At 44.5% G+C, this 17,716-nt stretch overlaps 38 non-coding genes across 38 annotated transcripts; 17 read left to right on the top strand and 21 right to left on the bottom strand.

Annotated features, from left to right (window-relative positions):
* The first annotated feature begins 216 nt into the window (after positions 1-216).
* On the top strand, positions 217-288 carry Trnag-ucc (transfer RNA glycine (anticodon UCC)). The gene has a single exon. It is a non-coding gene; the product is annotated as a tRNA-Gly (tRNA).
* Positions 289-767: 479 nt separating this feature from the next.
* Trnag-gcc (transfer RNA glycine (anticodon GCC)) lies at positions 768-838 on the bottom strand. Its single transcript has one exon. It is a non-coding gene; the product is annotated as a tRNA-Gly (tRNA).
* Positions 839-1,155: 317 nt separating this feature from the next.
* On the top strand, positions 1,156-1,227 carry Trnag-ucc (transfer RNA glycine (anticodon UCC)). The gene has a single exon. It is a non-coding gene; the product is annotated as a tRNA-Gly (tRNA).
* Positions 1,228-1,704: 477 nt separating this feature from the next.
* Trnag-gcc (transfer RNA glycine (anticodon GCC)) lies at positions 1,705-1,775 on the bottom strand. Its single transcript has one exon. It is a non-coding gene; the product is annotated as a tRNA-Gly (tRNA).
* A 317-nt stretch (positions 1,776-2,092) lies between these two features.
* On the top strand, positions 2,093-2,164 carry Trnag-ucc (transfer RNA glycine (anticodon UCC)). The gene has a single exon. It is a non-coding gene; the product is annotated as a tRNA-Gly (tRNA).
* Positions 2,165-2,641: 477 nt separating this feature from the next.
* Positions 2,642-2,712, bottom strand: Trnag-gcc (transfer RNA glycine (anticodon GCC)). Its single transcript has one exon. It is a non-coding gene; the product is annotated as a tRNA-Gly (tRNA).
* Positions 2,713-3,029: 317 nt separating this feature from the next.
* Trnag-ucc (transfer RNA glycine (anticodon UCC)) lies at positions 3,030-3,101 on the top strand. Its single transcript has one exon. It is a non-coding gene; the product is annotated as a tRNA-Gly (tRNA).
* A 477-nt stretch (positions 3,102-3,578) lies between these two features.
* On the bottom strand, positions 3,579-3,649 carry Trnag-gcc (transfer RNA glycine (anticodon GCC)). The gene has a single exon. It is a non-coding gene; the product is annotated as a tRNA-Gly (tRNA).
* A 317-nt stretch (positions 3,650-3,966) lies between these two features.
* On the top strand, positions 3,967-4,038 carry Trnag-ucc (transfer RNA glycine (anticodon UCC)). Its single transcript has one exon. It is a non-coding gene; the product is annotated as a tRNA-Gly (tRNA).
* A 477-nt stretch (positions 4,039-4,515) lies between these two features.
* Trnag-gcc (transfer RNA glycine (anticodon GCC)) lies at positions 4,516-4,586 on the bottom strand. The gene has a single exon. It is a non-coding gene; the product is annotated as a tRNA-Gly (tRNA).
* Positions 4,587-4,903: 317 nt separating this feature from the next.
* On the top strand, positions 4,904-4,975 carry Trnag-ucc (transfer RNA glycine (anticodon UCC)). The gene has a single exon. It is a non-coding gene; the product is annotated as a tRNA-Gly (tRNA).
* A 478-nt stretch (positions 4,976-5,453) lies between these two features.
* On the bottom strand, positions 5,454-5,524 carry Trnag-gcc (transfer RNA glycine (anticodon GCC)). The gene has a single exon. It is a non-coding gene; the product is annotated as a tRNA-Gly (tRNA).
* A 202-nt stretch (positions 5,525-5,726) lies between these two features.
* On the bottom strand, positions 5,727-5,797 carry Trnag-gcc (transfer RNA glycine (anticodon GCC)). Its single transcript has one exon. It is a non-coding gene; the product is annotated as a tRNA-Gly (tRNA).
* A 317-nt stretch (positions 5,798-6,114) lies between these two features.
* Positions 6,115-6,186, top strand: Trnag-ucc (transfer RNA glycine (anticodon UCC)). The gene has a single exon. It is a non-coding gene; the product is annotated as a tRNA-Gly (tRNA).
* A 478-nt stretch (positions 6,187-6,664) lies between these two features.
* On the bottom strand, positions 6,665-6,735 carry Trnag-gcc (transfer RNA glycine (anticodon GCC)). Its single transcript has one exon. It is a non-coding gene; the product is annotated as a tRNA-Gly (tRNA).
* A 203-nt stretch (positions 6,736-6,938) lies between these two features.
* On the bottom strand, positions 6,939-7,009 carry Trnag-gcc (transfer RNA glycine (anticodon GCC)). Its single transcript has one exon. It is a non-coding gene; the product is annotated as a tRNA-Gly (tRNA).
* A 317-nt stretch (positions 7,010-7,326) lies between these two features.
* Positions 7,327-7,398, top strand: Trnag-ucc (transfer RNA glycine (anticodon UCC)). The gene has a single exon. It is a non-coding gene; the product is annotated as a tRNA-Gly (tRNA).
* Positions 7,399-7,875: 477 nt separating this feature from the next.
* Positions 7,876-7,946, bottom strand: Trnag-gcc (transfer RNA glycine (anticodon GCC)). Its single transcript has one exon. It is a non-coding gene; the product is annotated as a tRNA-Gly (tRNA).
* Positions 7,947-8,263: 317 nt separating this feature from the next.
* Trnag-ucc (transfer RNA glycine (anticodon UCC)) lies at positions 8,264-8,335 on the top strand. Its single transcript has one exon. It is a non-coding gene; the product is annotated as a tRNA-Gly (tRNA).
* A 478-nt stretch (positions 8,336-8,813) lies between these two features.
* Positions 8,814-8,884, bottom strand: Trnag-gcc (transfer RNA glycine (anticodon GCC)). Its single transcript has one exon. It is a non-coding gene; the product is annotated as a tRNA-Gly (tRNA).
* A 203-nt stretch (positions 8,885-9,087) lies between these two features.
* Trnag-gcc (transfer RNA glycine (anticodon GCC)) lies at positions 9,088-9,158 on the bottom strand. Its single transcript has one exon. It is a non-coding gene; the product is annotated as a tRNA-Gly (tRNA).
* Positions 9,159-9,475: 317 nt separating this feature from the next.
* Positions 9,476-9,547, top strand: Trnag-ucc (transfer RNA glycine (anticodon UCC)). Its single transcript has one exon. It is a non-coding gene; the product is annotated as a tRNA-Gly (tRNA).
* Positions 9,548-10,024: 477 nt separating this feature from the next.
* Trnag-gcc (transfer RNA glycine (anticodon GCC)) lies at positions 10,025-10,095 on the bottom strand. Its single transcript has one exon. It is a non-coding gene; the product is annotated as a tRNA-Gly (tRNA).
* A 317-nt stretch (positions 10,096-10,412) lies between these two features.
* On the top strand, positions 10,413-10,484 carry Trnag-ucc (transfer RNA glycine (anticodon UCC)). The gene has a single exon. It is a non-coding gene; the product is annotated as a tRNA-Gly (tRNA).
* A 477-nt stretch (positions 10,485-10,961) lies between these two features.
* Positions 10,962-11,032, bottom strand: Trnag-gcc (transfer RNA glycine (anticodon GCC)). The gene has a single exon. It is a non-coding gene; the product is annotated as a tRNA-Gly (tRNA).
* Positions 11,033-11,349: 317 nt separating this feature from the next.
* Positions 11,350-11,421, top strand: Trnag-ucc (transfer RNA glycine (anticodon UCC)). Its single transcript has one exon. It is a non-coding gene; the product is annotated as a tRNA-Gly (tRNA).
* Positions 11,422-11,898: 477 nt separating this feature from the next.
* Positions 11,899-11,969, bottom strand: Trnag-gcc (transfer RNA glycine (anticodon GCC)). Its single transcript has one exon. It is a non-coding gene; the product is annotated as a tRNA-Gly (tRNA).
* Positions 11,970-12,286: 317 nt separating this feature from the next.
* Positions 12,287-12,358, top strand: Trnag-ucc (transfer RNA glycine (anticodon UCC)). Its single transcript has one exon. It is a non-coding gene; the product is annotated as a tRNA-Gly (tRNA).
* A 477-nt stretch (positions 12,359-12,835) lies between these two features.
* Trnag-gcc (transfer RNA glycine (anticodon GCC)) lies at positions 12,836-12,906 on the bottom strand. The gene has a single exon. It is a non-coding gene; the product is annotated as a tRNA-Gly (tRNA).
* Positions 12,907-13,223: 317 nt separating this feature from the next.
* Trnag-ucc (transfer RNA glycine (anticodon UCC)) lies at positions 13,224-13,295 on the top strand. Its single transcript has one exon. It is a non-coding gene; the product is annotated as a tRNA-Gly (tRNA).
* A 477-nt stretch (positions 13,296-13,772) lies between these two features.
* On the bottom strand, positions 13,773-13,843 carry Trnag-gcc (transfer RNA glycine (anticodon GCC)). The gene has a single exon. It is a non-coding gene; the product is annotated as a tRNA-Gly (tRNA).
* A 317-nt stretch (positions 13,844-14,160) lies between these two features.
* On the top strand, positions 14,161-14,232 carry Trnag-ucc (transfer RNA glycine (anticodon UCC)). Its single transcript has one exon. It is a non-coding gene; the product is annotated as a tRNA-Gly (tRNA).
* Positions 14,233-14,718: 486 nt separating this feature from the next.
* Positions 14,719-14,789, bottom strand: Trnag-gcc (transfer RNA glycine (anticodon GCC)). The gene has a single exon. It is a non-coding gene; the product is annotated as a tRNA-Gly (tRNA).
* A 317-nt stretch (positions 14,790-15,106) lies between these two features.
* On the top strand, positions 15,107-15,178 carry Trnag-ucc (transfer RNA glycine (anticodon UCC)). The gene has a single exon. It is a non-coding gene; the product is annotated as a tRNA-Gly (tRNA).
* A 487-nt stretch (positions 15,179-15,665) lies between these two features.
* Trnag-gcc (transfer RNA glycine (anticodon GCC)) lies at positions 15,666-15,736 on the bottom strand. Its single transcript has one exon. It is a non-coding gene; the product is annotated as a tRNA-Gly (tRNA).
* An 867-nt stretch (positions 15,737-16,603) lies between these two features.
* Positions 16,604-16,674, bottom strand: Trnac-gca (transfer RNA cysteine (anticodon GCA)). Its single transcript has one exon. It is a non-coding gene; the product is annotated as a tRNA-Cys (tRNA).
* Positions 16,675-16,991: 317 nt separating this feature from the next.
* On the top strand, positions 16,992-17,063 carry Trnag-ucc (transfer RNA glycine (anticodon UCC)). Its single transcript has one exon. It is a non-coding gene; the product is annotated as a tRNA-Gly (tRNA).
* Positions 17,064-17,540: 477 nt separating this feature from the next.
* Positions 17,541-17,611, bottom strand: Trnag-gcc (transfer RNA glycine (anticodon GCC)). The gene has a single exon. It is a non-coding gene; the product is annotated as a tRNA-Gly (tRNA).
* Between the last annotated feature and the right edge of the window lie 105 nt (positions 17,612-17,716).

Raw genomic sequence — 17,716 nt, 5'->3', positions numbered from 1 at the left:
GATGCAAATGCAGTGTCCTCTTCATTTAAATACAATTTGTTATCAGTGCTTCGTAGATTGTAGACCCTCGTTGCATAAGACAGAAATACATTTCCAAAGCCCAATTTCATTCAGTTTGTGACGTAAGCCGTCTCGTTTAGTGGCGTGCCTCGAAGCGTGGCCAATCAATCAGCAAATTTCATTAAGATGCCTATTCAACAAAGCTTAGCATGGTCAGCGTCGGTGGTGTAAAGGTTAGCATGGTTGCCTTCCAAGCAGTCGATCCGGGTTCGATTCCCGGCCGACGCAACTTTTTATTCCTGCAGGAACATAGCTAGAGAAACGTCGAGTTCATCTCTGACTGAAGAAAGTACAAATGAATTACTCCATGACTATACATCATGTTGATATATATAATTTGCTGTGGACACTTTCTGTTATCTCAGCCATGCTGTGAAGTGAAATATTGTGTGTAATCCAACGTAGAACTGACGGTATTACTGCTTCATTGACAGCCTGACACCGATTGCTGTGGGACAATGCTAAAAGCTGCACAACATTCCGTCCTTACATCAACTTCAATGTAAATGGACACGTTCTCTCATTCCAACCTTCTGATATCTATAGAAAGACTCACCTGTGACCTCACAATGGCCTGACGTCACAGAAACGTGACATCACTGACAACAATCACATTGCGTCACAGACTAGGTGTTCTTACCAGGAGACACGCGTTTGGAGGCCTCTTTTTCAACCCCTAGAGGCGCAAAAAAAAAACCAAAAGAGTGTGCATCGCCCGGGAATCGAACCCGGGTCACCCGCGTGGCAGGCGAGTATTCTACCACTAGACCACCGATGCTTCACACTAACAGTGCCTTTTCTTAGCTTCTCATTCTTAAGTTAAAGAAGACAGCTGGCAAGGAGGAAGTGTTCAGTTGACGTGTCCATTTACTCCATATGGATGCAAATGCAGTGTCCTCTTCATTTAAATACAATTTGTTATCAGTGCTTCGTAGATTGTAGACCCTCGTTGCATAAGACAGAAATACATTTCCAAAGCCCAATTTCATTCAGTTTGTGACGTAAGCCGTCTCGTTTAGTGGCGTGCCTCGAAGCGTGGCCAATCAATCAGCAAATTTCATTAAGATGCCTATTCAACAAAGCTTAGCATGGTCAGCGTCGGTGGTGTAAAGGTTAGCATGGTTGCCTTCCAAGCAGTCGATCCGGGTTCGATTCCCGGCCGACGCAACTTTTTATTCCTCCAGGAACATAGCTAGAGAAACGTCGAGTTCATCTCTGACTGAAGAAAGTACAAATGAATTACTCCATGACTATACATCATGTTGATATATATAATTTGCTGTGGACACTTTCTGTTATCTCAGCCATGCTGTGAAGTGAAATATTGTGTGTAATCCAACGTAGAACTGACGGTATTACTGCTTCATTGACAGCCTGACACCGATTGCTGTGGGACAATGCTAAAAGCTGCACAACATTCCGTCCTTACATCAACTTCAATGTAAATGGACACGTTCTCTCATTCCAACGTTCTGATATATATAGAAAGACTCACCTGTGACCTCACAATGTCCTGACGTCACAGAAACGTGACATCACTGACAACAATCACATTGCGTCACAGACTAGGTGTTCTTACCAGGAGACACGCGTTTGGAGGCCTCTTTTTCAACCCCCAGAGGCGCAAAAAAAACCAAAAGAGTGTGCATCGACCGGGAATCGAACCCGGTTCACCCGCATGGCAGGCGAGTATTCTACCACTAGACCACCGATGCTTCACACTAACAGTGCCTTTTCTTAGCTTCTCATTCTTAAGTTAAAGAAGACAGCTGGCAAGGAGGAAGTGTTCAGTTGACGTGTCCATTTACTCCATATGGATGCAAATGCAGTGTCCTCTTCATTTAAATACAATTTGTTATCAGTGCTTCGTAGATTGTAGACCCTCGTTGCATAAGACAGAAATACATTTCCAAAGCCCAATTTCATTCAGTTTGTGACGTAAGCCGTCTCGTTTAGTGGCGTGCCTCGAAGCGTGGCCAATCAATCAGCAAATTTCATTAAGATGCCTATTCAACAAAGCTTAGCATGGTCAGCGTCGGTGGTGTAAAGGTTAGCATGGTTGCCTTCCAAGCAGTCGATCCGGGTTCGATTCCCGGCCGACGCAACTTTTTATTCCTGCAGGAACATAGCTAGAGAAACGTCGAGTTCATCTCTGACTGAAGAAAGTACAAATGAATTACTCCATGACTATACATCATGTTGATATATATAATTTGCTGTGGACACTTTCTGTTATCTCAGCCATGCTGTGAAGTGAAATATTGTGTGTAATCCAACGTAGAACTGACGGTATTACTGCTTCATTGACAGCCTGACACCGATTGCTGTGGGACAATGCTAAAAGCTGCACAACATTCCGTCCTTACATCTACTTCAATGTAAATGGACACGTTCTCTCATTCCAACGTTCTGATATATATAGAAAGACTCACCTGTGACCTCACAATGTCCTGACGTCACAGAAACGTGACATCACTGACAACAATCACATTGCGTCACAGACTAGGTGTTCTTACCAGGAGACACGCGTTTGGAGGCCTCTTTTTCAACCCCCAGAGGCGCAAAAAAACCAAAAAGAGTGTGCATCGACCTGGAATCGAACCCGGGTCACCCGCGTGGCAGGCGAGTATTCTACCACTAGACCACCGATGCTTCACACTAACAGTGCCTTTTCTTAGCTTCCCATTCTTAAGTTAAAGAAGACAGCTGGCAAGGAGGAAGTGTTCAGTTGACGTGTCCATTTACTCCATATGGATGCAAATGCAGTGTCCTCTTCATTTAAATACAATTTGTTATCAGTGCTTCGTAGATTGTAGACCCTCGTTGCATAAGACAGAAATACATTTCCAAAGCCCAATTTCATTCAGTTTGTGACGTAAGCCGTCTCGTTTAGTGGCGTGCCTCGAAGCGTGGCCAATCAATCAGCAAATTTCATTAAGATGCCTATTCAACAAAGCTTAGCATGGTCAACGTCGGTGGTGTAAAGGTTAGCATGGTTGCCTTCCAAGCAGTCGATCCGGGTTCGATTCCCGGCCGACGCAACTTTTTATTCCTGCAGGAACATAGCAAGAGAAACGTCGAGTTCATCTCTGACTGAAGAAAGTACAAATGAATTACTCCATGACTATACATCATGTTGATATATATAATTTGCTGTGGACACTTTCTGTTATCTCAGCCATGCTGTGAAGTGAAATATTGTGTGTAATCCAACGTAGAACTGACGGTATTACTGCTTCATTGACAGCCTGACACCGATTGCTGTGGGACAATGCTAAAAGCTGCACAACATTCCGTCCTTACATCAACTTCAATGTAAATGGACACGTTCTCTCATTCCAACGTTCTGATATATATAGAAAGACTCACCTGTGACCTCACAATGTCCTGACGTCACAGAAACGTGACATCACTGACAACAATCACATTGCGTCACAGACTAGGTGTTCTTACCAGGAGACACGCGTTTGGAGGCCTCTTTTTCAACCCCCAGAGGCGCAAAAAAACCCAAAAGAGTGTGCATCGACCGGGAATCGAACCCGGGTGACCCGCGTGGCAGGCGAGTATTCTACCACTAGACCACCGATGCTTCACACTAACAGTGCCTTTTCTTAGCTTCTCATTCTTAAGTTAAAGAAGACAGCTGGCAAGGAGGAAGTGTTCAGTTGACGTGTCCATTTACTCCATATGGATGCAAATGCAGTGTCCTCTTCATTTAAATACAATTTGTTATCAGTGCTTCGTAGATTGTAGACCCTCGTTGCATAAGACAGAAATACATTTCCAAAGCCCAATTTCATTCAGTTTGTGACGTAAGCCGTCTCGTTTAGTGGCGTGCCTCGAAGCGTGGCCAATCAATCAGCAAATTTCATTAAGATGCCTATTCAACAAAGCTTAGCATGGTCAGCGTCGGTGGTGTAAAGGTTAGCATGGTTGCCTTCCAAGCAGTCGATCCGGGTTCGATTCCCGGCCGACGCAACTTTTTATTCCTGCAGGAACATAGCTAGAGAAACGTCGAGTTCATCTCTGACTGAAGAAAGTACAAATGAATTACTCCATGACTATACATCATGTTGATATATATAATTTGCTGTGGACACTTTCTGTTATCTCAGCCATGCTGTGAAGTGAAATATTGTGTGTAATCCAACGTAGAACTGACGGTATTACTGCTTCATTGACAGCCTGACACCGATTGCTGTGGGACAATGCTAAAAGCTGCACAACATTCCGTCCTTACATCAACTTCAATGTAAATGGACACGTTCTCTCATTCCAACGTTCTGATATATATAGAAAGACTCACCTGTGACCTCACAATGTCCTGACGTCACAGAAACGTGACATCACTGACAACAATCACATTGCGTCACAGACTAGGTGTTCTTACCAGGAGACACGCGTTTGGAGGCCTCTTTTTCAACCCCCAGAGGCGCAAAAAAAACCAAAAGAGTGTGCATCGACCGGGAATCGAACCCGGGTCACCCGCGTGGCAGGCGAGTATTCTACCACTAGACCACCGATGCTTCACACTAACAGTGCCTTTTCTTAGCTTCTCATTCTTAAGTTAAAGAAGACAGCTGGCAAGGAGGAAGTGTTCAGTTGACGTGTCCATTTACTCCATATGGATGCAAATGCAGTGTCCTCTTCATTTAAATACAATTTGTTATCAGTGCTTCGTAGATTGTAGACCCTCGTTGCATAAGACAGAAATACATTTCCAAAGCCCAATTTCATTCAGTTTGTGACGTAAGCCGTCTCGTTTAGTGGCGTGCCTCGAAGCGTGGCCAATCAATCAGCAAATTTCATTAAGATGCCTATTCAACAAAGCTTAGCATGGTCAGCGTCGGTGGTGTAAAGGTTAGCATGGTTGCCTTCCAAGCAGTCGATCCGGGTTCGATTCCCGGCCGACGCAACTTTTTATTCCTGCAGGAACATAGCTAGAGAAACGTCGAGTTCATCTCTGACTGAAGAAAGTACAAATGAATTACTCCATGACTATACATCATGTTGATATATATAATTTGCTGTGGACACTTTCTGTTATCTCAGCCATGCTGTGAAGTGAAATATTGTGTGTAATCCAACGTAGAACTGACGGTATTACTGCTTCATTGACAGCCTGACACCGATTGCTGTGGGACAATGCTAAAAGCTGCACAACATTCCGTCCTTACATCAACTTCAATGTAAATGGACACGTTCTCTCATTCCAACGTTCTGATATATATAGAAAGACTCACCTGTGACCTCACAATGTCCTGACGTCACAGAAACGTGACATCACTGACAACAATCACATTGCGTCACAGACTAGGTGTTCTTACCAGGAGACACGCGTTTGGAGGCCTCTTTTTCAACCCCCAGAGGCGCAAAAAAACCCCAAAAGAGTGTGCATCGACCGGGAATCGAACCCGGGTGACCCGCGTGGCAGGCGAGTATTCTACCACTAGACCACCGATGCTTCACACTAACAGTGCCTTTTCTTAGCTTCTCATTCTTAAGTTAAAGAAGACAGCTGGCAAGGAGGAAGTGTTCAGTTGACAGAAACGTGACATCACTGACAACAATCACATTGCGTCACAGACTAGGTGTTCTTTCCAGGAGACACGCGTTTGGAGGCCTCTTTTTCAACCCCCAGAGGCGCAAAAAAAACCAAAAGAGTGTGCATCGACCGGGAATCGAACCCGGGTGACCCGCGTGGCAGGCGAGTATTCTACCACTAGACCACCGATGCTTCACACTAACAGGGCCTTTTCTTAGCTTCTCATTCTTAAGTTAAAGAAGACAGCTGGCAAGGAGGAAGTGTTCAGTTGACGTGTCCATTTACTCCATATGGATGCAAATGCAGTGTCCTCTTCATTTAAATACAATTTGTTATCAGTGCTTCGTAGATTGTAGACCCTCGTTGCATAAGACAGAAATACATTTCCAAAGCCCAATTTCATTCAGTTTGTGACGTAAGCCGTCTCGTTTAGTGGCGTGCCTCGAAGCGTGGCCAATCAATCAGCAAATTTCATTAAGATGCCTATTCAACAAAGCTTAGCATGGTCAGCGTCGGTGGTGTAAAGGTTAGCATGGTTGCCTTCCAAGCAGTCGATCCGGGTTCGATTCCCGGCCGACGCAACTTTTTATTCCTGCAGGAACATAGCTAGAGAAACGTCGAGTTCATCTCTGACTGAAGAAAGTACAAATGAATTACTCCATGACTATACATCATGTTGATATATATAATTTGCTGTGGACACTTTCTGTTATCTCAGCCATGCTGTGAAGTGAAATATTGTGTGTAATCCAACGTAGAACTGACGGTATTACTGCTTCATTGACAGCCTGACACCGATTGCTGTGGGACAATGCTAAAAGCTGCACAACATTCCGTCCTTACATCAACTTCAATGTAAATGGACACGTTCTCTCATTCCAACGTTCTGATATATATAGAAAGACTCACCTGTGACCTCACAATGTCCTGACGTCACAGAAACGTGACATCACTGACAACAATCACATTGCGTCACAGACTAGGTGTTCTTACCAGGAGACACGCGTTTGGAGGCCTCTTTTTCAACCCCCAGAGGCGCAAAAAAACCCCAAAAGAGTGTGCATCGACCGGGAATCGAACCCGGGTGACCCGCGTGGCAGGCGAGTATTCTACCACTAGACCACCGATGCTTCACACTAACAGTGCCTTTTCTTAGCTTCTCATTCTTAAGTTAAAGAAGACAGCTGGCAAGGAGGAAGTGTTCAGTTGACAGAAACGTGACATCACTGACAACAATCACATTGCGTCACAGACTAGGTGTTCTTTCCAGGAGACACGCGTTTGGAGGCCTCTTTTTCAACCCCCAGAGGCGCAAAAAAAAACCAAAAGAGTGTGCATCGACCGGGAATCGAAACCGGGTCACCCGCGTGGCAGGCGAGTATTCTACCACTAGACCACCGATGCTTCACACTAACAGGGCCTTTTCTTAGCTTCTCATTCTTAAGTTAAAGAAGACAGCTGGCAAGGAGGAAGTGTTCAGTTGACGTGTCCATTTACTCCATATGGATGCAAATGCAGTGTCCTCTTCATTTAAATACAATTTGTTATCAGTGCTTCGTAGATTGTAGACCCTCGTTGCATAAGACAGAAATACATTTCCAAAGCCCAATTTCATTCAGTTTGTGACGTAAGCCGTCTCGTTTAGTGGCGTGCCTCGAAGCGTGGCCAATCAATCAGCAAATTTCATTAAGATGCCTATTCAACAAAGCTTAGCATGGTCAGCGTCGGTGGTGTAAAGGTTAGCATGGTTGCCTTCCAAGCAGTCGATCCGGGTTCGATTCCCGGCCGACGCAACTTTTTATTCCTGCAGGAACATAGCTAGAGAAACGTCGAGTTCATCTCTGACTGAAGAAAGTACAAATGAATTACTCCATGACTATACATCATGTTGAAATATATAATTTGCTGTGGACACTTTCTGTTATCTCAGCCATGCTGTGAAGTGAAATATTGTGTGTAATCCAACGTAGAACTGACGGTATTACTGCTTCATTGACAGCCTGACACCGATTGCTGTGGGACAATGCTAAAAGCTGCACAACATTCCGTCCTTACATCAACTTCAATGTAAATGGACACGTTCTCTCATTCCAACGTTCTGATATATATAGAAAGACTCACCTGTGACCTCACAATGTCCTGACGTCACAGAAACGTGACATCACTGACAACAATCACATTGCGTCACAGACTAGGTGTTCTTACCAGGAGACACGCGTTTGGAGGCCTCTTTTTCAACCCCCAGAGGCGCAAAAAAACCAAAAAGAGTGTGCATCGACCGGGAATCGAACCCGGGTCACCCGCGTGGCAGGCGAGTATTCTACCATTAGACCACCGATGCTTCACACTAACAGTGCCTTTTCTTAGCTTCTCATTCTTAAGTTAAAGAAGACAGCTGGCAAGGAGGAAGTGTTCAGTTGACGTGTCCATTTACTCCATATGGATGCAAATGCAGTGTCCTCTTCATTGAAATACAATTTGTTATCAGTGCTTCGTAGATTGTAGACCCTCGTTGCATAAGACAGAAATACATTTCCAAAGCCCAATTTCATTCAGTTTGTGACGTAAGCCGTCTCGTTTAGTGGCGTGCCTCGAAGCGTGGCCAATCAATCAGCAAATTTCATTAAGATGCCTATTCAACCAATCCTAGCATGGTCAGCGTCGGTGGTGTAAAGGTTAGCATGGTTGCCTTCCAAGCAGTCGATCCGGGTTCGATTCCCGGCCGACGCAACTTTTTATTCCTGCAGGAACATAGCTAGAGAAACGTCGAGTTCATCTCTGACTGAAGAAAGTACAAATGAATTACTCCATGACTATACATCATGTTGATATATATAATTTGCTGTGGACACTTTCTGTTATCTCAGCCATGCTGTGAAGTGAAATATTGTGTGTAATCCAACGTAGAACTGACGGTATTACTGCTTCATTGACAGCCTGAAACCGATTGCTGTGGGACAATGCTAAAAGCTGCACAACATTCCGTCCTTACATCAACTTCAATGTAAATGGACACGTTCTCTCATTCCAACGTTCTGATATATATAGAAAGACTCACCTGTGACCTCACAATGTCCTGACGTCACAGAAACGTGACATCACTGACAACAATCACATTGCGTCACAGACTAGGTGTTCTTACCAGGAGACACGCGTTTGGAGGCCTCTTTTTCAACCCCCAGAGGCGCAAAAAAACCCCAAAAGAGTGTGCATCGACCGGGAATCGAACCCGGGTGACCCGCGTGGCAGGCGAGTATTCTACCACTAGACCACCGATGCTTCACACTAACAGTGCCTTTTCTTAGCTTCTCATTCTTAAGTTAAAGAAGACAGCTGGCAAGGAGGAAGTGTTCAGTTGACAGAAACGTGACATCACTGACAACAATCACATTGCGTCACAGACTAGGTGTTCTTTCCAGGAGACACGCGTTTGGAGGCCTCTTTTTCAACCCCCAGAGGCGCAAAAAAAAACCAAAAGAGTGTGCATCGACCGGGAATCGAAACCGGGTCACCCGCGTGGCAGGCGAGTATTCTACCACTAGACCACCGATGCTTCACACTAACAGGGCCTTTTCTTAGCTTCTCATTCTTAAGTTAAAGAAGACAGCTGGCAAGGAGGAAGTGTTCAGTTGACGTGTCCATTTACTCCATATGGATGCAAATGCAGTGTCCTCTTCATTTAAATACAATTTGTTATCAGTGCTTCGTAGATTGTAGACCCTCGTTGCATAAGACAGAAATACATTTCCAAAGCCCAATTTCATTCAGTTTGTGACGTAAGCCGTCTCGTTTAGTGGCGTGCCTCGAAGCGTGGCCAATCAATCAGCAAATTTCATTAAGATGCCTATTCAACAAAGCTTAGCATGGTCAGCGTCGGTGGTGTAAAGGTTAGCATGGTTGCCTTCCAAGCAGTCGATCCGGGTTCGATTCCCGGCCGACGCAACTTTTTATTCCTGCAGGAACATAGCTAGAGAAACGTCGAGTTCATCTCTGACTGAAGAAAGTACAAATGAATTACTCCATGACTATACATCATGTTGAAATATATAATTTGCTGTGGACACTTTCTGTTATCTCAGCCATGCTGTGAAGTGAAATATTGTGTGTAATCCAACGTAGAACTGACGGTATTACTGCTTCATTGACAGCCTGACACCGATTGCTGTGGGACAATGCTAAAAGCTGCACAACATTCCGTCCTTACATCAACTTCAATGTAAATGGACACGTTCTCTCATTCCAACGTTCTGATATATATAGAAAGACTCACCTGTGACCTCACAATGTCCTGACGTCACAGAAACGTGACATCACTGACAACAATCACATTGCGTCACAGACTAGGTGTTCTTACCAGGAGACACGCGTTTGGAGGCCTCTTTTTCAACCCCCAGAGGCGCAAAAAAACCAAAAAGAGTGTGCATCGACCGGGAATCGAACCCGGGTCACCCGCGTGGCAGGCGAGTATTCTACCATTAGACCACCGATGCTTCACACTAACAGTGCCTTTTCTTAGCTTCTCATTCTTAAGTTAAAGAAGACAGCTGGCAAGGAGGAAGTGTTCAGTTGACGTGTCCATTTACTCCATATGGATGCAAATGCAGTGTCCTCTTCATTGAAATACAATTTGTTATCAGTGCTTCGTAGATTGTAGACCCTCGTTGCATAAGACAGAAATACATTTCCAAAGCCCAATTTCATTCAGTTTGTGACGTAAGCCGTCTCGTTTAGTGGCGTGCCTCGAAGCGTGGCCAATCAATCAGCAAATTTCATTAAGATGCCTATTCAACCAATCCTAGCATGGTCAGCGTCGGTGGTGTAAAGGTTAGCATGGTTGCCTTCCAAGCAGTCGATCCGGGTTCGATTCCCGGCCGACGCAACTTTTTATTCCTGCAGGAACATAGCTAGAGAAACGTCGAGTTCATCTCTGACTGAAGAAAGTACAAATGAATTACTCCATGACTATACATCATGTTGATATATATAATTTGCTGTGGACACTTTCTGTTATCTCAGCCATGCTGTGAAGTGAAATATTGTGTGTAATCCAACGTAGAACTGACGGTATTACTGCTTCATTGACAGCCTGAAACCGATTGCTGTGGGACAATGCTAAAAGCTGCACAACATTCCGTCCTTACATCAACTTCAATGTAAATGGACACGTTCTCTCATTCCAACGTTCTGATATATATAGAAAGACTCACCTGTGACCTCACAATGTCCTGACGTCACAGAAACGTGACATCACTGACAACAATCACATTGCGTCACAGACTAGGTGTTCTTACCAGGAGACACGCGTTTGGAGGCCTCTTTTTCAACCCCCAGAGGCGCAAAAAAAACCAAAAGAGTGTGCATCGACCGGGAATCGAACCCGGGTCACCCGCGTGGCAGGCGAGTATTCTACCACTAGACCACCGATGCTTCACACTAACAGTGCCTTTTCTTAGCTTCTCATTCTTAAGTTAAAGAAGACAGCTGGCAAGGAGGAAGTGTTCAGTTGACGTGTCCATTTACTCCATATGGATGCAAATGCAGTGTCCTCTTCATTTAAATACAATTTGTTATCAGTGCTTCGTAGATTGTAGACCCTCGTTGCATAAGACAGAAATACATTTCCAAAGCCCAATTTCATTCAGTTTGTGACGTAAGCCGTCTCGTTTAGTGGCGTGCCTCGAAGCGTGGCCAATCAATCAGCAAATTTCATTAAGATGCCTATTCAACAAAGCTTAGCATGGTCAGCGTCGGTGGTGTAAAGGTTAGCATGGTTGCCTTCCAAGCAGTCGATCCGGGTTCGATTCCCGGCCGACGCAACTTTTTATTCCTGCAGGAACATAGCTAGAGAAACGTCGAGTTCATCTCTGACTGAAGAAAGTACAAATGAATTACTCCATGACTATACATCATGTTGATATATATAATTTGCTGTGGACACTTTCTGTTATCTCAGCCATGCTGTGAAGTGAAATATTGTGTGTAATCCAACGTAGAACTGACGGTATTACTGCTTCATTGACAGCCTGAAACCGATTGCTGTGGGACAATGCTAAAAGCTGCACAACATTCCGTCCTTACATCAACTTCAATGTAAATGGACACGTTCTCTCATTCCAACGTTCTGATATATATAGAAAGACTCACCTGTGACCTCACAATGTCCTGACGTCACAGAAACGTGACATCACTGACAACAATCACATTGCGTCACAGACTAGGTGTTCTTACCAGGAGACACGCGTTTGGAGGCCTCTTTTTCAACCCCCAGAGGCGCAAAAAAAACCAAAAGAGTGTGCATCGACCGGGAATCGAACCCGGGTCACCCGCGTGGCAGGCGAGTATTCTACCACTAGACCACCGATGCTTCACACTAACAGTGCCTTTTCTTAGCTTCTCATTCTTAAGTTAAAGAAGACAGCTGGCAAGGAGGAAGTGTTCAGTTGACGTGTCCATTTACTCCATATGGATGCAAATGCAGTGTCCTCTTCATTTAAATACAATTTGTTATCAGTGCTTCGTAGATTGTAGACCCTCGTTGCATAAGACAGAAATACATTTCCAAAGCCCAATTTCATTCAGTTTGTGACGTAAGCCGTCTCGTTTAGTGGCGTGCCTCGAAGCGTGGCCAATCAATCAGCAAATTTCATTAAGATGCCTATTCAACCAATCCTAGCATGGTCAGCGTCGGTGGTGTAAAGGTTAGCATGGTTGCCTTCCAAGCAGTCGATCCGGGTTCGATTCCCGGCCGACGCAACTTTTTATTCCTGCAGGAACATAGCTAGAGAAACGTCGAGTTCATCTCTGACTGAAGAAAGTACAAATGAATTACTCCATGACTATACATCATGTTGATATATATAATTTGCTGTGGACACTTTCTGTTATCTCAGCCATGCTGTGAAGTGAAATATTGTGTGTAATCCAACGTAGAACTGACGGTATTACTGCTTCATTGACAGCCTGACACCGATTGCTGTGGGACAATGCTAAAAGCTGCACAACATTCCGTCCTTACATCAACTTCAATGTAAATGGACACGTTCTCTCATTCCAACGTTCTGATATATATAGAAAGACTCACCTGTGACCTCACAATGTCCTGACGTCACAGAAACGTGACATCACTGACAACAATCACATTGCGTCACAGACTAGGTGTTCTTACCAGGAGACACGCGTTTGGAGGCCTCTTTTTCAACCCCCAGAGGCGCAAAAAAAACCAAAAGAGTGTGCATCGACCGGGAATCGAACCCGGTTCACCCGCATGGCAGGCGAGTATTCTACCACTAGACCACCGATGCTTCACACTAACAGGGCCTTTTCTTAGCTTCTCATTCTTAAGTTAAAGAAGACAGCTGGCAAGGAGGAAGTGTTCAGTTGACGTGTCCATTTACTCCATATGGATGCAAATGCAGTGTCCTCTTCATTTAAATACAATTTGTTATCAGTGCTTCGTAGATTGTAGACCCTCGTTGCATAAGACAGAAATACATTTCCAAAGCCCAATTTCATTCAGTTTGTGACGTAAGCCGTCTCGTTTAGTGGCGTGCCTCGAAGCGTGGCCAATCAATCAGCAAATTTCATTAAGATGCCTATTCAACAAAGCTTAGCATGGTCAGCGTCGGTGGTGTAAAGGTTAGCATGGTTGCCTTCCAAGCAGTCGATCCGGGTTCGATTCCCGGCCGACGCAACTTTTTATTCCTGCAGGAACATAGCTAGAGAAACGTCGAGTTCATCTCTGACTGAAGAAAGTACAAATGAATTACTCCATGACTATACATCATGTTGATATATATAATTTGCTGTGGACACTTTCTGTTATCTCAGCCATGCTGTGAAGTGAAATATTGTGTGTAATCCAACGTAGAACTGACGGTATTACTGCTTCATTGACAGCCTGACACCGATTGCTGTGGGACAATGCTAAAAGCTGCACAACATTCCGTCCTTACATCAACTTCAATGTAAATGGACACGTTCTCTCATTCCAACGTTCTGATATATATAGAAAGACTCACCTGTGACCTCACAATGTCCTGACGTCACAGAAACGTGACATCACTGACAACAATCACATTGCGTCACAGACTAGGTGTTCTTACCAGGAGACACGCGTTTGGAGGCCTCTTTTTCAAGCCCCAGAGGCGCAAAAAAAACCAAAAGAGTGTGCATCGACCTGGAATCGAACCCGGGTCACCCGCGTGGCAGGCGAGTATTCTACCACTAGACCACCGATGCTTCACACTAACAGTGCCTTTTCTTAGCTTCTCATTCTTAAGTTAAAGAAGACAGCTGGCAAGGAGGAAGTGTTCAGTTGACGTGTCCATTTACTCCATATGGATGCAAATGCAGTGTCCTCTTCATTTAAATACAATTTGTTATCAGTGCTTCGTAGATTGTAGACCCTCGTTGCATAAGACAGAAATACATTTCCAAAGCCCAATTTCATTCAGTTTGTGACGTAAGCCGTCTCGTTTAGTGGCGTGCCTCGAAGCGTGGCCAATCAATCAGCAAATTTCATTAAGATGCCTATTCAACAAAGCTTAGCATGGTCAGCGTCGGTGGTGTAAAGGTTAGCATGGTTGCCTTCCAAGCAGTCGATCCGGGTTCGATTCCCGGCCGACGCAACTTTTTATTCCTGCAGGAACATAGCTAGAGAAACGTCGAGTTCATCTCTGACTGAAGAAAGTACAAATGAATTACTCCATGACTATACATCATGTTGATATATATAATTTGCTGTGGACACTTTCTGTTATCTCAGCCATGCTGTGAAGTGAAATATTGTGTGTAATCCAACGTAGAACTGACGGTATTACTGCTTCATTGACAGCCTGACACCGATTGCTGTGGGACAATGCTAAAAGCTGCACAACATTCCGTCCTTACATCAACTTCAAATGGAGTCATGTAAATGGACACGTTCTCTCATTCCAACGTTCTGATATATATAGAAAGACTCACCTGTGACCTCACAATGTCCTGACGTCACAGAAACGTGACATCACTGACAACAATCACATTGCGTCACAGACTAGGTGTTCTTACCAGGAGACACGCGTTTGGAGGCCTCTTTTTCAACCCCCAGAGGCGCAAAAAAAACCAAAAGAGTGTGCATCGACCTGGAATCGAACCCGGGTCACCCGCGTGGCAGGCGAGTATTCTACCACTAGACCACCGATGCTTCACACTAACAGTGCCTTTTCTTAGCTTCTCATTCTTAAGTTAAAGAAGACAGCTGGCAAGGAGGAAGTGTTCAGTTGACGTGTCCATTTACTCCATATGGATGCAAATGCAGTGTCCTCTTCATTTAAATACAATTTGTTATCAGTGCTTCGTAGATTGTAGACCCTCGTTGCATAAGACAGAAATACATTTCCAAAGCCCAATTTCATTCAGTTTGTGACGTAAGCCGTCTCGTTTAGTGGCGTGCCTCGAAGCGTGGCCAATCAATCAGCAAATTTCATTAAGATGCCTATTCAACAAAGCTTAGCATGGTCAGCGTCGGTGGTGTAAAGGTTAGCATGGTTGCCTTCCAAGCAGTCGATCCGGGTTCGATTCCCGGCCGACGCAACTTTTTATTCCTGCAGGAACATAGCTAGAGAAACGTCGAGTTCATCTCTGACTGAAGAAAGTACAAATGAATTACTCCATGACTATACATCATGTTGATATATATAATTTGCTGTGGACACTTTCTGTTATCTCAGCCATGCTGTGAAGTGAAATATTGTGTGTAATCCAACGTAGAACTGACGGTATTACTGCTTCATTGACAGCCTGACACCGATTGCTGTGGGACAATGCTAAAAGCTGCACAACATTCCGTCCTTACATCAACTTCAAATGGAGTCATGTAAATGGACACGTTCTCTCATTCCAACGTTCTGATATATATAGAAAGACTCACCTGTGACCTCACAATGTCCTGACGTCACAGAAACGTGACATCACTGACAACAATCACATTGCGTCACAGACTAGGTGTTCTTACCAGGAGACACGCGTTTGGAGGCCTCTTTTTCAACCCCCAGAGGCGCAAAAAAAACCCAAAAGAGTGTGCATCGACCGGGAATCGAACCCGGGTCACCCGCGTGGCAGGCGAGTATTCTACCACTAGACCACCGATGTTTCACACTAACAGTGCCTTTTCTTAGCTTCTCATTCTTAAGTTAAAGAAGACAGCTGGCAAGGAGGAAGTGTTCAGTTGACGTGTCCATTTACTCCATATGGATGCAAATGCAGTGTCCTCTTCATTTAAATACAATTTGTTATCAGTGCTTCGTAGATTGTAGACCCTCGTTGCATAAGACAGAAATACATTTCCAAAGCCCAATTTCATTCAGTTTGTGACGTAAGCCGTCTCGTTTAGTGGCGTGCCTCGAAGCGTGGCCAATCAATCAGCAAATTTCATTAAGATGCCTATCCAACAAAGCTTAGCATGGTCAGCGTCGGTGGCGTAAAGGTTGGCATGGTTGCCTTCCAAGCAGTCGATCCGGGTTCGATTCCCGGCCGACGCAACTTTTTATTCCTGCAGGAACATAGCTAGAGAAACGTCGAGTTCATCTCTGACTGAAGAAAGTACAAATGAATTACTCCATGACTATACATCATGTTGATATATATAATTTGCTGTGGACACTTTCTGTTATCTCAGCCATGCTGTGAAGTGAAATATTGTGTGTAATCCAACGTAGAACTGACGGTATTACTGCTTCATTGACAGCCTGACACCGATTGCTGTGGGACAATGCTAAAAGCTGCACAACATTCCGTCCTTACATCAACTTCAATGTAAATGGACACGTTCTCTCATTCCAACGTTCTGATATATATAGAAAGACTCACCTGTGACCTCACAATGTCCTGACGTCACAGAAACGTGACATCACTGACAACAATCACATTGCGTCACAGACTAGGTGTTCTTACCAGGAGACACGCGTTTGGAGGCCTCTTTTTCAACCCCCAGAGGCGCAAAAAAAAACCAAACGAGTGTGCATCGACCGGGAATCGAACCCGGGTCACCCGCGTTGCAGGCGAGTATTCTACCACTAGACCACCGATGCTTCACACTAACAGTGCCTTTTCTTAGCTTCTCATTCTTAAGTTAAAGAAGACAGCTGGCAAGGAGGAAGTGTTCAGTTGACGTGTCCATTTACTCCATATGGATGCAAATGCAGTGTCCTCTTCATTTAAATACAATTTGTTATCAGTGCTTCGTAGATTGTAGACCCTCGTTGCATAAGACAGAAATACATTTCCAAAGCCCAATTTCATTCAGTTTGTGACGTAAGCCGTCTCGTTTAGTGGCGTGCCTCGAAGCGTGGCCAATCAATCAGCAAATTTCATTAAGATGCCTATCCAACAAAGCTTAGCATGGTCAGCGTCGGTGGTGTAAAGGTTAGCATGGTTGCCTTCCAAGCAGTCGATCCGGGTTCGATTCCCGGCCGACGCAACTTTTTATTCCTGCAGGAACATAGCTAGAGAAACGTCGAGTTCATCTCTGACTGAAGAAAGTACAAATGAATTACTCCATGACTATACATCATGTTGATATATATAATTTGCTGTGGACACTTTCTGTTATCTCAGCCATGCTGTGAAGTGAAATATTGTGTGTAATCCAACGTAGAACTGACGGTATTACTGCTTCATTGACAGCCTGACACCGATTGCTGTGGGACAATGCTAAAAGCTGCACAACATTCCGTCCTTACATCAACTTCAATGTAAATGGACACGTTCTCTCATTCCAACGTTCTGATATATATAGAAAGACTCACCTGTGACCTCACAATGTCCTGACGTCACAGAAACGTGACATCACTGACAACAATCACATTGCGTCACAGACTAGGTGTTCTTACCAGGAGACACGCGTTTGGAGGCCTCTTTTTCAACCCCCAGAGGCGCAAAAAAAACCAAAAGAGTGTGCATCGACCGGGAATCGAACCCGGGTCACCCGCGTGGCAGGCGAGTATTCTACCACTAGACCACCGATGCTTCACACTAACAGTGCCTTTTCTTAGCTTCTCATTCTTAAGTTAAAGAAGACAGCTGGCAAGGAGGAAGTGTTCAGTTGACGTGTCCATTTACTCCATATGGATG

This window comes from Haliotis asinina, chromosome 6 (genome assembly GCF_037392515.1).
Source record: "Haliotis asinina isolate JCU_RB_2024 chromosome 6, JCU_Hal_asi_v2, whole genome shotgun sequence".
In the NCBI taxonomy this organism is placed as follows: Eukaryota; Metazoa; Mollusca; class Gastropoda; order Lepetellida; family Haliotidae; genus Haliotis; species Haliotis asinina.
Note: the sequence above shows the minus strand (reverse complement) of the source record. Positions and strands in the feature narration are given on the sequence as shown.